The sequence below is a fragment of the Rhinolophus sinicus genome, linkage group LG03, assembly GCF_036562045.2.
Source record: "Rhinolophus sinicus isolate RSC01 linkage group LG03, ASM3656204v1, whole genome shotgun sequence".
Lineage (NCBI taxonomy): Eukaryota > Metazoa > Chordata > Mammalia > Chiroptera > Rhinolophidae > Rhinolophus > Rhinolophus sinicus.
In genome coordinates, this window is record NC_133753.1 from 39500347 (window position 1) to 39517244 (window position 16898).

The 16898-nt window shown below is 37.2% G+C and overlaps 1 long non-coding RNA gene across 1 annotated transcript in view; it reads right to left on the minus strand.

The window, feature by feature from the left end:
• Positions 1–2000: 2000 nt before the first annotated feature.
• Positions 2001–16898, minus strand: part of LOC141570352 (uncharacterized) — a 196714-nt gene continuing 181816 nt past the window's right edge. The window contains exons 2-3 of the long non-coding RNA XR_012494348.1: positions 14635–14703; positions 2001–2104 (exon numbers count right to left, since the gene is read on the minus strand). This is a non-coding gene — a long non-coding RNA (uncharacterized LOC141570352). The remainder of the gene's footprint in view (positions 2105–14634; positions 14704–16898) is intronic.

Genomic DNA, 16898 nt, shown 5'->3' on the forward strand with positions numbered 1-16898 from the left:
TCCTCCACCTTTTTGTTCTATCCACGCCCTCAATGGATTGGATGATGCCCATCTACATTGATGAGGATGATCTTCTTTACTCAGTCCACTGATTCAAATGCTAATCTCATCCAGAAACACCCTCACAGACACACTGAGAAATAACGTTTTACCAGCTATGTAGGTATCTTTAGCCCAGTCAAGTTGACATAAAAAAATAACCATCACAACATAGCCTCACCCGCTACTTTGCCATTAACCAGGATTGGCTTCATGACACTGCATCTCTCTGTCTCTCACTAACACAGCTGAAGGCACTGCTTCTAAATGCTATGTTCTCTGCATCCAGAAGAGAGGAATATTTTAAACTCTTTGTTCCTGGAAAGGTCACCGTGATTTGGAGTTCAAGCTAACATGGATTTTGCTCTCCCATTACTCCTACCTCTCAAAAGAAACAAAGAGGTCAAGATACTTCCTATTTTTGTGAGGCTTGAGGCTTATGCAATTTTGGGAATCCCTATTTAGAAAAACAAATGGAAAAATTACAAGTAAAAATTGCTAGAGTCCCTCCCAGGTCCTTGGAAGAGATATGCAAGTACAAGGTCCTAAATCTTAGGCTTCATTAGCTTCTTGGTAGGTTGCTTCTACTCAAGGTGTCATATGAGTAACCATACACCTGGGGTGGTTTAATCATTTCATATCCACTGTCAGGTGAGTCACACAGCACTCTGGGTAATTTAGTAAACATTACTTATGATGATGGTGATAAGAATGGTGGTAAATCAGGCTATATGAACATACATTATGCTCTAAATTATTCTAAGATAAAAACATACATCCTTTAGGTCATGGATAATGTAAACTAGATCCTTTGTGATGCTAAAAGAAGAAAAGGAAAAACATCGTGCCTTTTGAGGACCCACAAATTTTATGTTTACAGATAATTCCCATTTTCTGACAAAACTGATTCAAACAAGAGTTTTACTATCTTAAGAGCTTACCAACACAAATGTTATACATCTTTTAGTTTACAAACTTCATAATAGGTAGATTACGTATAGAAAATGGAAATTGTTTCCCTTGTACTAATAGTGTGGTTGATGGAGTTCCCATACACTGAAGTCCCTTGAAAAATGCATGGACAATAGAAATAGTAGTTTGTATTTCATTAAAGGAAAGCTGCTTGTATTTCAAAGTATTTTCTGGAACAATGTGGATCTTTAGCCATTCTTAAGATTATGATAAAATAATGGGGGCGGGGCAACTCACCATTCACTAAGGACCCATAAAAGAAGCAATGAGTTTCAGAAAAATTTAATGGCAGACCTTCTTTTTAATATTAAATGGGACAAATTTAGTCCAACTTGAAAGTTTGTTTTTACATAAAAATTCTGGTAAAGCAAAAATTTTTAAATTACCAATAATCTTATTCTATTTTATCATGTCAGCCAAAGATCAGTTTCTCCTCATCTTCTCTCTGTTTTTGTCAACTAATTTCCCTAACCCATACTCTGGCAATCATGATCACTGTCATCATCATTATAACAGTAACTACAATTCATAAGAGCTCATACTCTGGTCAGTCACTCCACTGAACTCTACATATATACACACAATCCTCTCTATGAGACAGATGAGATCCCACAAATGCACATGTTCCTAAAAGATCATCTTGATAACTATGCCTGAAATGAACATTCACTGTCTTTCCACTTCCCTGATACATCAAAAATCCAAAAAATCCAACACAAACATCTATTTGCAGGGTGAATCTTAAGGTTGCCTACAAGATTGCCTGTTCCTGTTTACCATATCTGCCTCTTCATAGTCCAGCCTCCCAAATTCCTTTGTGTGTGGTTTTCCTCCATTTCTCAGATTGCAGTATTTATCTGCAGAGAACTATTTCCTTACCTTAGCAGTCTTCCAGTTACAAGTGCCAGAAAACCTTAAAGTGGGATTTAAAAAAAAGTCTCATATGACTAACCTTTAGCAGAAGCTTGGTAGAACCGCCGTTAGCAGAAGCTAGACCCAGCAGCTCAAGCCATGTAATAGGAAATTTGCTTTTCTCTGTTTTTCCACTCTGTCTTCCTCAATGTTAACTGCCCCAGGCGATCCAGGTTCTCCCCTAGAGATTTAAAAAAAAAAAAAAAGTTGCTAAGTTCCAGGCCTCACATTCTCACTACAGCACATTAAATGGCAACGTCCTCGGAAGACCTTGGATTCAACCTCTTTGGCCCACATGTCCTGTTCCCATCCCCATGCTATTACCTTCACAGAGAAGCAAGTGAGATAAGGCAATTGGCTTAACGATTCAGTTCACCCTTCGAGCTCAGGGTAAGATGATAAGATGCTCATCTCACGGATGAGAAGGAAAATGTTGGTGCTGTTGGCAGGAAAAGGGTCAAACAGGCTCAGGGAGAGGAGTATCAGCACCAAAAATATGTCTACTACACCTGCTGAATATTATTTCCATAGAGGTAAAACAATCTAAAACTTTGATATAGCACCTGTGCATGTGCAGTCAACTAAAAATAACAAACAAAACTGTTGGTCCCTCATTCTCTCTATAATCCCTGAATAAGAGGGAAAAATTAAATCTTCATTGGCAATTTAGAAAAATCCTATTAAGAAAAGTTATATTTAATTGCTATGTACATGGATTTTTCTTCTCTGTGGGAAAAATATAGTGACTTCATATCCATAGAATTCAAAATCCTCTCATAAAACAAAGACTGAGTCTGTGTGAGAAGAAAATAGGCATCAAAATAATGATCCAGACAACAGAGCTTTAATGTTCTTTCCATTATTTATAGAGATTTCCAACTGCTCATGCCCATGGATGCCTTCATACTATATACAGAGGGTGCCAAAAACATGTATACACATTTTAAGAAGGGAAAAAACTGTATTAAAATTATGCTGATGGTAACCACTTTGAGCACCTCTTGCAATTGCAGAAGTTATATGTGACTTGTATTCATCTTTGTTATCAGTATATATTGAGTATACAGTTTTTTCCTTTTTCCTTTCTTAAAATGTATATACATTTTTTGGATATATATATATATATATGTGTGTGTGTGTGTGTGTGTGTGTATATGTATATATATATATGTATTTGTTTTCTCATACAAATGCTTTGTATCCTTTTATTAAGACTTTACTGAATTGTCAAAAATATAACTCTATTTGGAGTTGTTCAATCGTTGGGAAGAATCGAAATGTGTCAAATCTTATTACATCTGAGTTCAAGATTGCTACCTTTATTGACAATAATGTACCCCAAGTATGAGAACAAGATAGAATATTCTGCCATGTATATTGGTAAAAAAGGTATAGATCTGAATTTTCACCACACTTAACAACAACAAAATATTTAGACTTGAGGAAAAAACAAAAAACAGTAAGGGCATATTCTTTTTCCTATGTTAACAGGAGATGTTTGGAATAGTCTTTGTGTTGGTAGTTAGTTTACCACAAAAAGTGCTGTTCAACTTGCATTTAAATGGAGTGATGGAAAATGTGTTGGAATAGGATGAAAGAAATGTGAGTTTTCGTCTAAGCTCTTGTCACTAACCAGCTGTGTGAACTTGGGCAAGTCATTTTACATCTCTGGGTTTCTCTTTCCTCATTTGCACAATGAACAGGTTGGCAGATACTATCTTTAGAAGTTCCCAACCCTGAACTTCTTAGTATTTTATGCAATGAACATGCAAAGGAGGGAGCATAGTTTACCTAAAATCTAAAACGGAACATTACCATCCATTTCCCTCCTAAGAAATTGTTATCAGGTGATGGAGATAGAAAGTTTGTAGGACAATTCTGGGTTTTACAAACAAATTTCCATGTACCTCTTTAATTTGTGATTACCTTAAGTAAGCAATTCCTTTTACACTTTTATTCAAAAATAACAAGCTGTGTTTGAAATGCCGGTATACACCATTTATTACGCTCTCCAACCCAAACACGAAAACATTTGTACTTATGTTATGACTTCACCTGGTGGCTTTCATTTTCCCCAACATAAAGACAGGGTGAAGCAAAGTAATAGAAAAATAGAAAACATCTTTGTCGGAAAATGAGATTGCAGCTGTGTAACTGGAGCACACAACCATAAATCAGAATGTCAAATCCAAAACACATGACTTTTTGCAAGTTCTCCATGTGCTCTCTAATGTGATTACAGCCTGGTTGCTATTATGATTTAAAACAAAGTCTTTCATGCTAGAAACAAAATGCGGAATGTGAGCTGCCTGGGGGAGAGAGCTGCAAGCTAGCTAGCGACATACCCCTTGCTGTCAGAGAGGTGGGCTACAGTATTTCAAGCACTGGTTTGTCAGGTGTGAGAGAGCAAGAGGATACAAGAGGAACCTTGGCAGAGGTCTTAACATGAGGGACAAATTAGCCTGCAGTGTTCAGCTCAGCTTGACAATCTGAAATTAGCTTCTTTCTTTCCCCTCCCATTTTTCTTTTTTTCTAAGCAGAATCCTGAAGCCAAATACGAAGATTACAGAAGTCATTCTTTCCTGCCTATCACATAAACAAATGGCCCAGCTGTTATTGCTAAGATTCCAGTTTTAAACTTGGACTTTCTTGTATAAACTTCAATGTAATGGTATTTAAAGTGTCATAGGCAATAAGCATCTAATCCTACTCAATAAATTGTAGGCTTGTTGCATGAACTCCTAGAGCTGTTAAAGACAGCTGTGCTTTTTTTGTAATTTAAGTCATTTCCAAATTGGGCAACTCTCCAGGTGTATTTTCAGACAAACAATATGTGCTAGAAAAAGTGATGTTCTGAGTCTTTCAGCAATGGAATAAACACAAAGGAGTAAAAGCTGAGATATAAGACGGTGCAAACATCATTCCTGATCACCCCAGGAGGGCCAGCATGAAGGTCAGGGTGCTAGGAAATTGTTCTTGTTTCCTAGGACTGTTAGAATAGGAGCCAGGAATTTTCCCCCAAGGACCTTTTGCAAGCCCAATTACTTTTGTAACTGGTTGTTGAGCCAATGACATAGATGGGTACCAGTGTGAAAGATAAGAATTTAGTATTTCTCAAAATAGAATCATCAACTCCCAGAGCAATGACACAACCCTGAAATAGAAAAAGCTCCTCCCTTAGCTGATATTTAAAGGGTCAGGAGAAAACGGTGTCCACCCTGTAACGTCACTGAAACAAATCGTCATGAGACCATATGATAAGACATAACTGTAAGAAGTCATTTCATCTATTGCGCTGTCTCTAAGAGGGCCCACTATCAAAGCATTTAAATAAGATTAGTTGGTAATTATTTTATATCTGAATCATCATTAAATATGAAATGAATCCTCTTCTAGTACATAAGAATTTTGAGTAGGCAGGGCAGGGAGCGTGCTTTTCTAGAACCACTCCAAGCTGAGTATTCTACAATCAGCTGATGTACCTGAGTAGGAAAAAGCCTTAGTTCTGTCTCACCATGGTTTGATGATGGTGAGTGGTCTTCAGGGAGACCATCACAAATGTTTGCTTCTTGGCTCTGATTCCAGAGCAGAAGAGGGCTGTTGTCAATGTTTCACTTCGGTGATTGTTTTATCAACAGTTGATTTGTGCCTGCAAAATCTTCTTTCCCACCTTGGTGCTATGCTGGTATAAGGTACTGTGCATTATCTTTTGGGTTAAATACATCTGATGTCTACCTCATTGTGAACGATGCAGAGAAAATAGATAAAATCACAGGGAAAACGTAAATCACAGGCTTGGAGCCCACAGCGTAGTTGGGCTGAGTCCCTCTGTGGTGGGTTGAACTTCACCATAGACAAATGAGGCCGGAAATGAATCAACACCTTTTTCAGTTGCTGGAACATAACAGGAGTTCACAAATAGAGGGAACTTCAGGCAATGACTCAGGATACTTTCAGCCTGGATAGACAGCTGGACAGCTACACCTAGTCCCAAAACTCTTAGAAATGATCTTCTGGACCCCTGACCCCACACAACCTGCCAAATGTCAGTTCTACATGCAAAGTAGAAAATTCCTACTGAAACTTTTAAGTTAAAGCTTAATAATTAGAACCTCCCTTCATCCAGGGATTCTGATGGTATTCCCACTATCCCCCTTTGAGAAAGCTCAGGTCTGTCACCTCACTGGAAAACTACTTCAGGCCAAAGCAGTGGTCCACTTGTTTTGAGCCTCATACAGCAAAATCCCTCAGGTTTTGTTCAGTTTTGAAGGGAAACTCAACAGCTCTGTATAGATTAAAGACCTAACCAAAAAATGTCTAGAAACAACTAATCTCTCGGTGTCACTTTAAACAAGTATAGTATACCAGACACATGGTATTGATCAAACAATTTAGACTCTCAGCTATCCAACCTATTGAGTCCCATTTTTCTCATTTAAAAAGTTCCTAAAAATCTACAAAAATACTGTCAAAACTACAATGATAGTATTCAGAATTTTATTCTCAAGGCAATTTACCCACTACCACAGGTAGCATTTTTCAATATGTGCATAACTAAAATGTTCTTTGATTTTCATGAAAGGAAGGACATGCCCCATAGAATGGAATAGGGGGTAGATTTTTTTTTTTTTTAGCTAAAAGCTGGAGAATGAAATTATTGAAACCATCTTCTGTTCTACTTTAATTTTCACCAGCTTTTTGCTAGTTTACTTTAACAAGTAATGTTTGATTGAATTCAGGCCTGCTTTTGTTTACAAAATGAACCAGAGCCAGCAAGTCGTGGCCTGGCTAATTTGCACATCCACTGCCTTGGTCTCCTCCCCTTTAAACAAAAATCTGGAGTTTGTGATTTATTGTTGATTTGGTTAGTTCAAATGATTTTGATAGTATAAATCTACCTTCCCCCCGTCTTTGAGATTTTTCACCAATCTATGTCTACTATAGAAGGCAGAAATGTACCCCCACCAAAAAATGCAAAACATCTCAACTCCCAAGATTTCAGACACCGGCAAAAGGAACTGAGAATAAAAATCCACAGATGGAAGAAGGAAAAAGCAGTATCCATAAATCAATAGCTTTAGAAACCAAACTGACCCATGAGGAAAAATAATGTCACGAAAGCAAAACAAAGTGGTCATTGTTGATGACAGGTCTTTTTGAGTCCTTCTGCACCTTCCTTGTTTGCCCATCAGGTAAACCCATGTTTCCCAAACCCAGAAGAGCATCAGAATCATCTTGGATGCTCTATTCCTAAATCTTCTTCTCTAGAAGTTCTGATTTTAAAAGTCTAGGGTGGAATCTGTACGTTTACAAAGTACCCCCAAACGTTTCTGGAGGTCTACCAAGCTTTGAAATAGTGATACAGTCTTTATGCATGTTTAATATCACGCTAGTAACCTGCCCAGCTAGTCTCATCTCTTCCTGTGCTTGAATTCTCTACTCAAAATCTGAAGGTCTCTTCTTATACGAGGCTGTGAAATTAATGTGGTATTCTTTATATAGTCAGGTGAAAATAAGTATGTAGAGGAGGAATGGCCCTGCCTCCTTTGACACTCATGTACAGAATCCTCACACATACAACTGTTGGGGCTTGCTCTACAAGATCACTACCCAAAGCTAAAAATCACTTGATTCTCACATGCCCACCATCTGTCCTTAGCATTTCGTGTCCAGTGTGATTTTCCATTCTCCTAACAAGGCAAAGCTCATTCCCAATCTTCTTCACACCCATGCAATCTGCTGACTTCTTGTCATCTGCCCACTTCCCTTCAGGTTGTTCATCTAAGCGTAATCTCATTTGAAATAAAAAGGGAATTTACCAAATACTACAGGTATTGAGGGAATGTCTATTAGCTCTAATAGGGAAGGAACCATGCCCATCTGGCTTATCCCTGTATCTTCAAAGCATAGCCTAGTGTGTAGTGCATGGCAGATGCTCAATAAATATTTGTTGAAAATACAAATGAATATCCAAAGTTAAAGTTGCAATTAGAGACTACCTTAATAACCTATGATTTTTCAGAATACACCTTACCCATGTGGAATCATGAAATCTTAGGGATAAAAGGACTGATGAGGAAACTGAGGTCATGCAAAATTATGGTTTTTCTAAGGTCAACAACACATGGATGATAAATCTCAGACTAGCAGAGTCCAGTGTTCATTAATTTTTGTAGTTTGGTTTGTTTTTTTAGTACTCATATATAAAACAGTTAATAATGCTTCCTACATTATAGGATAGACAAAGATGAAATGTAAAAAGAATATACCTAAAATGTGCTTAGAAGTGTTCCTGATACTTCTAATCATTTAATAAATTATATTATACCAGGTTCTCTTTCCAAGTCTAATGCCTAATGTCTAAGTCTTCCATAGTCTGGCCCAATTTTGTCAATCTAACTAGATTTCCCATTACTAGCCTTATAATGTAATTCTGACTTGACTACCCAGAGTTAGGTCAAATTTCACAGGTCAACAGCACAGTCTTCCAGAAGACTCCCATCATTCCAGACTCCAGCCACAAGCTCTGGAGTTCTCAGGCATCTGTACTTCTGACCAACTGACTACAGATTCAGGGGTTCCCACTACCCCTTCAGTTCAATAATTCATTAGAGTTACTCACAGAACTCAGGAAATAACTATACTTATGGTTATCATTTTATATAAAAGATACAAATCACCACCAGCCAAATGAACAGACACCTAGGGCAAGGTCTAGGAGGGTCCCAAATGCAAAGCTTCTATGTCCTCAGGATTCATTACCCATTAGCATACCAATGTACATCATTAACCAGGAATTGCACCTGAGCCACAGGTAGTTTTTATTGGGGTCTCATTGCATAGGTACAACTGATGGAGCCATTGGCCACATGAGAGAACTCTATCTCCAGCACCCCTCTCCTCCCTGCAAGTCAGGCTAGTGTCCCGTGGATTAAACCCCATTGTTCTAATCACATAGTTGGTTCTTCCAGAATAGCTAACCCCATCCTGAGCCATCTTATTAGCATAAACTCAGCCAAAGTCCCGGTTTCACCATGAATAACAAAGACACTGATGGCCCAGAAAATTCCAAGGATTTAGAGGTTATCTCCGAGTGACCAAAGTCCAGACAAACTCTTTATTATACAACAGGCTTCTATTCCTGTATGACTTGTCTTCCTGTCCTCAGGCCATGATCAGTTCTAGGTCAATGCCTTCTGTGGAACATACCTGAGCACCTTGTTTTTGTTACACTCATCATACTCATAATTTCTTGGTCTTTGTCTTCCTCATTAGACTGTAAAGTCTGTAAGAGGAAGGATCATGTCTATCTTATTCATTACACTTGGCCAATTCCTTACACTGGTCGAAGAACATAGTTAATACAATTAAATATTTGCTGGCAAGTGAATTCCAGCTCCATGCCTTTATTCACAGTAGGGAAAGGACATTTGCAAATCTAAAGCTAGTACCAGGGCCACAGTATCTACAGTAGGAGCAGGTACAAATACAGATACTCTTTACTTACAATGAGTTTACATCCAAATAAATCCATTGTAAATGGAAAATATTGTAAGTCAAAAATGCATTTAATACACCTAACCTACCAAACATCGTACCTTAGCTTAGCCTACCTTGAACATGCTCAAAACACAACAACCAAAAAACTCTGGCAACATAGGACACTGTAGAATATCAGTTGTTTACAGTCATGATCGCATGCCTGACTGGGAGCTGCTGCTCGCTGCCACTGCCCAGCATCATGAGAGAGTTTCAGATGGTATATCACCAGCCCAGAAAAAGATAACAATTCAAAGTACAATTTTTAACTGAATGCATATTGCTTTCGCACCATCTTAAAATGAAAAAAAAATTGTAAGTCAAATATCATAAATCAGGGATTGTCTATAGGAAGTCTTAACATCATCAATAGGTTCTTGGAAACTATTACTTTAAGTGAAGTGACTTATAACGAAACCAATTTCACCATAGATTAATTGATACAAACAAAATTTAAGTTCCATTGGCATATTTCTGGTCACAAAAACATCGGCAAACTTCTAAGTAAAAATCCAAAACACTTCTAATATTATTAACCACTGAAGTCATTGTGAGCTATTCATAGGCTTAAGAAAGATTAATAAACACAAGTAAGATAATTATTTTCCAACCCACTTACTCCAGTTCAGGGTTGAGGGTGGACAGAGCCTATCCTGGCAGCTCAGGGTACAAAGCAGGAACCAAGCCTGGACAAGCCACCCCCTCATCATAGGGTAACTAACACCCACACCTACACTCACTCAAACTAGGACAATTTAGATATACCAATTAACCTGACTTGCATATTTTTGGGATGTGGGAAGAAACCCAAGTACCTGGGGAAAAACCCATGCAGACATGGGGAGAACGTGCAAACTCTACACAGTCGCTCCAGTCAGAAACTGATTTTTTTCTCTTCAATTTTATAACAAAATGATGTTGAATGAAATGACATTAACATTATTCATGGACCTATTGGGCAATAGGATAACCAAGAGAATCCCCCAGTCATTGAAAAAAATTCAAAGTAGATTTAAAACATACTTTACCTCAAACCCTATTGTGGCTATAAGGAAAGCCTGGAAAAATGAGAGACAAGAGGCACAAACAATAAGAAAATTTCTGTATTTTTCATCCTGACAGTGAAAGGCTTACGGAATATCATAGTTGGAAGCAATCTGCATGATTAGATGTATATTTGTTAGGATTTTCTATGTAGAATATGTCATCTATGAATAATTGTAGTTTTATTCTTCCTTTACCTGAATGTTTTTTATGTTATTCTTGCCTATTGCACTCGCTAGGGCATCTAATACAATACTGAATAGGAGTGATAAAAATAGGCATCTTGCCTAGTTCATGATCTTAGGAAGAAAGTATTCAATCTCTTCCTGTTAGGTATCATACTAGCTGTAGGACTTGTTAATGCCCTTCTATTTTTGGCTTGCTGAGAGTTTTTAATTATGAATTATTGTTGAATTTTGTCAAATGTGTTCCTTCATCTCTTGTTGAGATCCATGTATTTTTTCCTTGTTAATATGGTGAAATACATTGATTGATTTTTGAATGTTGAACAAGTCTTGTATTTCTGGGATAAAACCCTCTTGGCAATGGTACATAATACTTACAAATTGTTGGATTCAATTTGCTAATATTTTGTTAAGAACTTTTGCATCTTTGTACATAAAAGATACTGGTCTGTAGTTTTCATTTCTTGTACCAATTTTGTCAATATTTGGTGTTAAGGTAATGCTGAGCTCATAATGTGAGTTGAGAAGTGACTCCTTCCTATTCTATTTTTTAAAAGTTATTTTTTTCTCTGGCTACATTCAACCTGAATATATAGGAGGAAAAACAAAACCCAGAAATCTCACTGCTGGGTTGTTTCTTGAGTCCTGCTTGCTTTTATTCGCCTCTCGGGATCCCCTGATAATTGACCCTGATTACCCTAGAAAAGTCTTGTACCTTCTACATCTCATTCTTTCTGGAAATCTTTCTGGTCCCTCCCTGCTCTAAACCCTGTTATTCCATCGTGCCTGCAGTTCTCTGATATGATCCATTGCTTTAAATCTGTTTTTTTGTTTTGTCATCTTTCACCCTTGGACTAAATGTTTTGGAACTTCCCTTACTTCCTGGGCCCACCCCAGCCCTCATCTCAGACTTTGATTCTAATTCCTCTTTAATTAGAGCCCTCAAAGTGCAGAAAAACCACACCCACTCCAATACCAGTCCCTGCTAGTAGAATTTCAACCTGGGCCCAGTCTCTGCTTGCCTGGGAAGGAAGGTCTGCCACCTCGCTTATTACAAACATGAAATGAAACTTGATAGCATGGAACCATCATGGAATAATTCATGTAGTCTTACTGACTTTATCGATTACGTTACAATTTAATCCAGTATGCAAAAGGCCTTTGATTTTAACTATGATAGGAACTAAATTTTTCTGCCTGCCTAAAAGATTGCATGAAATTATAATTTAACTTTTTTCTTGGTATTATTTTAACATCAATTATCTACCAGGCTATTACAGAGTGAGAACCTTATATCTTTGTAAAGTGGGAAAGACAGTTCCTTGCGTGAAGAGGCCAAGATGGCTCTAGGTTTTCTGCTTTGTTGTTGGTAGTGTTGTATTTGTTTTAGTTCTTTTTCCTACTTATTGTAGTGTTGATGTTCTCTCCTTTTCTATGCAGCTATTAATTTCCTCTTACAATGTCTTTTTAATTGCTTCTAATTTTCTATAGACATTATTTCTATAGACTATAACGGGAAAAGAAAACCTGTTATTTGCTTATCACCTTTATTCTTTCGTTTGACTTTTCATGTTTATCTATGGTTTAAGTTTTTACAATGATTATATTATTTTTGTAAATCATTTTAAATTAATTAAAAATGAATTTTAAAAATTCATTAAAAATACTACTTACCACATGGGAGAATTGCGAATATTAAATACATGAAAACCGGGTAGGACAGTATCTCATACCTAGTAAATGCTAAGTAAACAATAGCTATTATGGTTTTTATTTTATGCCTGGTTTAGGGATAGTCCGCCTCTGCGTTTAGATCCTATGTGACATCTCCTCCTTGATATTCTACTTTTACATCAAACTACGATACAGAATAGAATTTACCATCTTCCCCACATCCACCCAAACTTGTTCTTTTTCCTGTGCCTTAATTCTGCCAGTAGTACCAACTTACTATCACAGGCTTGACTTTTTAAAGGTGCCATTGATTTTTCTCTCTTTGCGCTCCAACCAGAGCAATTCCCAAGTCTTTTTTATTTGATTTTGCAACATTGAAGATATAACTTTTCTCTCCATACCGTTGTTCAGAATCTTATTACTGCTCCTCTGGACTTAATGACATCATCTCTGGGCTAACACAGTAGTCGGACTGATTTCCAGCTTCTGCAATATATTTTATGCACTTAGACTAATTTTCCTAAAGAAGTGTCTGTAACATCTCTTTCCTACTCAGTAACTTTTGTTGACTCTCTAATATATACTGAATCAAGGCCTTCCACTCTCCCGTCCCAGTCAACCACTGCCATTGGCCTCAGCAACCCCTTCATGCTTTGTGCCCTTCGGGCAAGTTATTTAACTTACACAAAAATAAAAAAGGTAATATTCTAATTGAAGGTCTATGACTTTTTCTTTCTATATTTAAATGCGTGAGATGGACTGAGTAGACTTTGATCCCTTCTGGGCTTCTAAGAAGTCTCCTTTGTTAGCTTTTAACAGATTCTTGGCTTTATTCTGGATTGATGAGACTGTCAAATAGCTGACTGTGTTCCTTATAGGTGAAGTTTCCTGCCATTAAAAACGTACTACACACACACACACACACACACACACACACACTCACATACACACACGTGCACACCACAAATACATGCTAAGAAATACTTTGGAATTTCAACAATATTAATTCTTTACCTCAAATGCAGTAGATACCAGAGAAATACATTTCCATTTCCCTTTACATTGGACATATTTGCAACTTGAGAACAAGAGCCAGTGTTGGTTTTCAGACAGAATCCATTTAATTAATCATACTATTTGAACAGCTGGGGAGGCCATATATTTATGTAAGAGCTTAACATTCTTTCAAAAATTGTCAAGTATAAATCAAAATAATATTATTTCACTTTTTAATGATACAGTATTTATCTTTAGATTTTATTCACACCTAACATTATAAATCAATAGTTCTAGCCTTTGAGACACATTATTACCTATGTTTAAATGTTTTCTAAAAGCACTATCATATGCAGTGAGGTAAAATAGGACTACAGTTCTATTTACCACAAGATTCTTTTGGAAAGTATGAGATTTTCCATTTTTGTTTCTAAATTTGACAAGCAAGGGGTAAAGTAGAGAAGAAATAACTTGATAAAATTATGTTTCCCCCTTGGTAGTCACCAGCAGAAAGATGAACTTTTTTATTTAAAAAGGTTAAGTTTGTCTTATTCAATGCAGCAACATAAACTCTACACAGACAAATGTGGGTAAAAGACAAAATGAAATTGAATTTTTGCTTTAAATGACTCAAGAACACAGTTTTAAAAATATTAACTAAAACATGAATACTAATAGCAAAAATAAGTGGGAAAACTTTAATAAAATTTGTTTTAATAAAGATTCTAGCTTTTGTTCCAAAAGGCTAATTTGAAAGAGAAACTTTGGATTCTGCCAGAGATAATCTGATAGAAAACTCCAAGGGTATGAGCAATGATTTAAATGGAAGTCACTTATCAACAGCTATACTTTGGGCCCAGCCAGGGTGGTCAGGTCCTTAGCAGGCTACACTACAGGCCTCGGAACTCTGGTGTAACTCAAAAAAGCTATAAAGGAGCAGAAGCTCCATGAGGTTAACTTTGGAAATAAAGAGAAACATAGGAAACTAGAACATGGGATGGCCAATTTTAATTTTCCTTTTGAATTCTATCATTGCAGAACAGAACTGTTTATAGTTAGCAATATGCAGAGCTCATATCATATGACTTGGACAGTTATGTTATGATTCCAGCAGAGACAGAACATATGTTCTCCCCTGGGGGGAAAAAGCAGGAAGGTGGCCACTGCAGGCTGGTGCTCAGAGAAACCCAAGACTTTTTAGGCACTAACTCAGCCTCCAGATTCCAATGAGTCATTAACCAAGGTCCACGTAGCCATTTACCTCCCCACATACCTCTCAGGCTGTTTTTGCCTTCTGATGCTGTCTCTGCTTTTTCTGCGCTTCTTTAATTTAAGTATTTCTCTGTAAAGAAAGAAGAGGGGCATATGTTATTGTAGTCTCTGTTCTGGAACCCCATAGGAGTGGTCCTGGCCCCCACTACTGTCTGAAACTACACTGTGTACTGGGCAAGATAAACTTGTCTCAGAGACTGACAGCCAATCTTCACTCTCTAGAAATTTAATAATATAAGAGAGGAGATGCAGATACACCCAAAAGTATGGGCTTCAGAATAAAAACATTGACTTTTTATACATGAAATTGTCAGGTGCAGTTCAAGTGAACCTTAATGTGATTCATTCATTCATTCATTCTACTCATTTTTCTCATTCATTCTATAGATATGTATTAAACACTGCCAGGCAAGTTTCTAAGCACTGGAGAAATAGGAGTGAACAACACTCAACCTCATCTTTGCCATCATGAAGCTCTCAAAATAGTGGAATAGAAAGACAATAAAATAAAACATACATATAAAATTGATATTGTGATGTGAAGAACATGGTCATGTGAGAGCTTATCATAACCGAATGTAAGACGAAAGAAGGGAAAACTTTCATGAGGAGGCAGAGCCCAAGCAGAAATAAATCATGTGACCATGAAGGAGCAGTTGTCCGTGCAGGAGGTGGGAGCATGGTAAGAGGCACTAAAAAAAAATGCCACTGTGTCAGGAGTGGAGAAAACCTGGGGGATATGGTGAGAAATTAGATGTGATGGGGAGAGGGGCTCAGACTGCAGACTGTACAATTAGAACTCCCTTACAAGTTTCGTTTTAAATAGACAGCAAGGATATCACATACTTTGAGATAATTACTCAGAGGCATCATATCCAATCTGGACAGAAGCAAGATACACCTGCACAGCCTAAAATCCAATACGGTTGAGAATAATAAAGGCATACCTACCCTCACAGTGTACATTAATTGCTGGGGACAGCAATATTAAAAGATGGCATCTTGAATAGGGGCCAAACCACCACTTGGTTAAAACAGGGAAGTTTTGACTAGCTCCACTAATAAATAATGAACCCAATATCCTTTGCCTGGCCTTCACTCCTTCACATAAATTCAATATGTTAATGCATCTGTAACAAATTAAGTGTCTTTTAAAAGTCCCTTAAAAGTCTCCAAATCTTTTAAAATTTAGAGTGCCTATGGAAAACAAATAAGCAAAATCCTTGACCTTTTCGCTATTCATAAGAAAGATCAATGGAATATGCCAAGAACCCAGGAACCTTTCTATTCTCAGAATTTAAAAAGGGAATTTGCTTTTATGAACCCAAAGCAAAATTGGAAATCTTTAAAAAAAAAAAACTAGCTTGTTTGTTTAGCTTTTGATAATGTAGTCAAGAGAATACTAATATATACCAGTCACAATGCAGAATAACCTAATCTCTAAAGCTGCTATTTGACATATGCAGCCTAGACAATCCTTGGAATCTAAGAGTAGCAATTTAGGTTGTTTATTCTTACATAAGGGGAAAGGAGGGAGGAAAAGAATTTCTACTTCCCATTAGTCAGTGTCACATTTCCCTTCCGTATTCCAGTATTTTCCATAATAACCCATTACACTGATCTGTAACAACCAATAAAATACCTGAGACTGCGTGAAATCCAAACAGAATCTTAGAATAGAGAGAAAACAAGAAGACAGTCTTTTGTAAGCACATTTGACATAACAAATTTTATTTCTATATTAAAAAAATGAAGACAAGAATGGGAAATGAAATGCTATTAAAGAACTACCACAAGGAGTCAGCAATTTCTGAGTTTTTCAATTAAGTTGCCAATTTTAAGGCTATTACCCTACTCCCTGAATCAAAAGGATTAACAATTTTCCTCTTAGCAATTAGAAAGGTAGAATTTTACCATGGAAGCGCATGGGGGAAGACTGTACAAGAAGTTAGAATTAACTAAATCTCCAGTGAGGACCACCCAAGAGGAGCTAAATGAGGGGTTACTTTCAAGTGGGGCTGGGATCAAAGATTGAGGGAGATTAGAACCAATAGGAGGTTAAAGGAAAACATCTGGTCCTTTGCAGTAATAACCAATAGAGAGGTGGATCTTCCTTGGGGGAAGAGCTGCCCATCTGACCACCGACCCTATGACTTGCCATAAAGTGCTGATTCCATGGGGGAGGACACCTCTGTCCCTGCAGGAAATGCTCTCAAACTATCAGGAAAACTTAATGAGGGTGTTTCTTCATCAGGCAGAATGCAA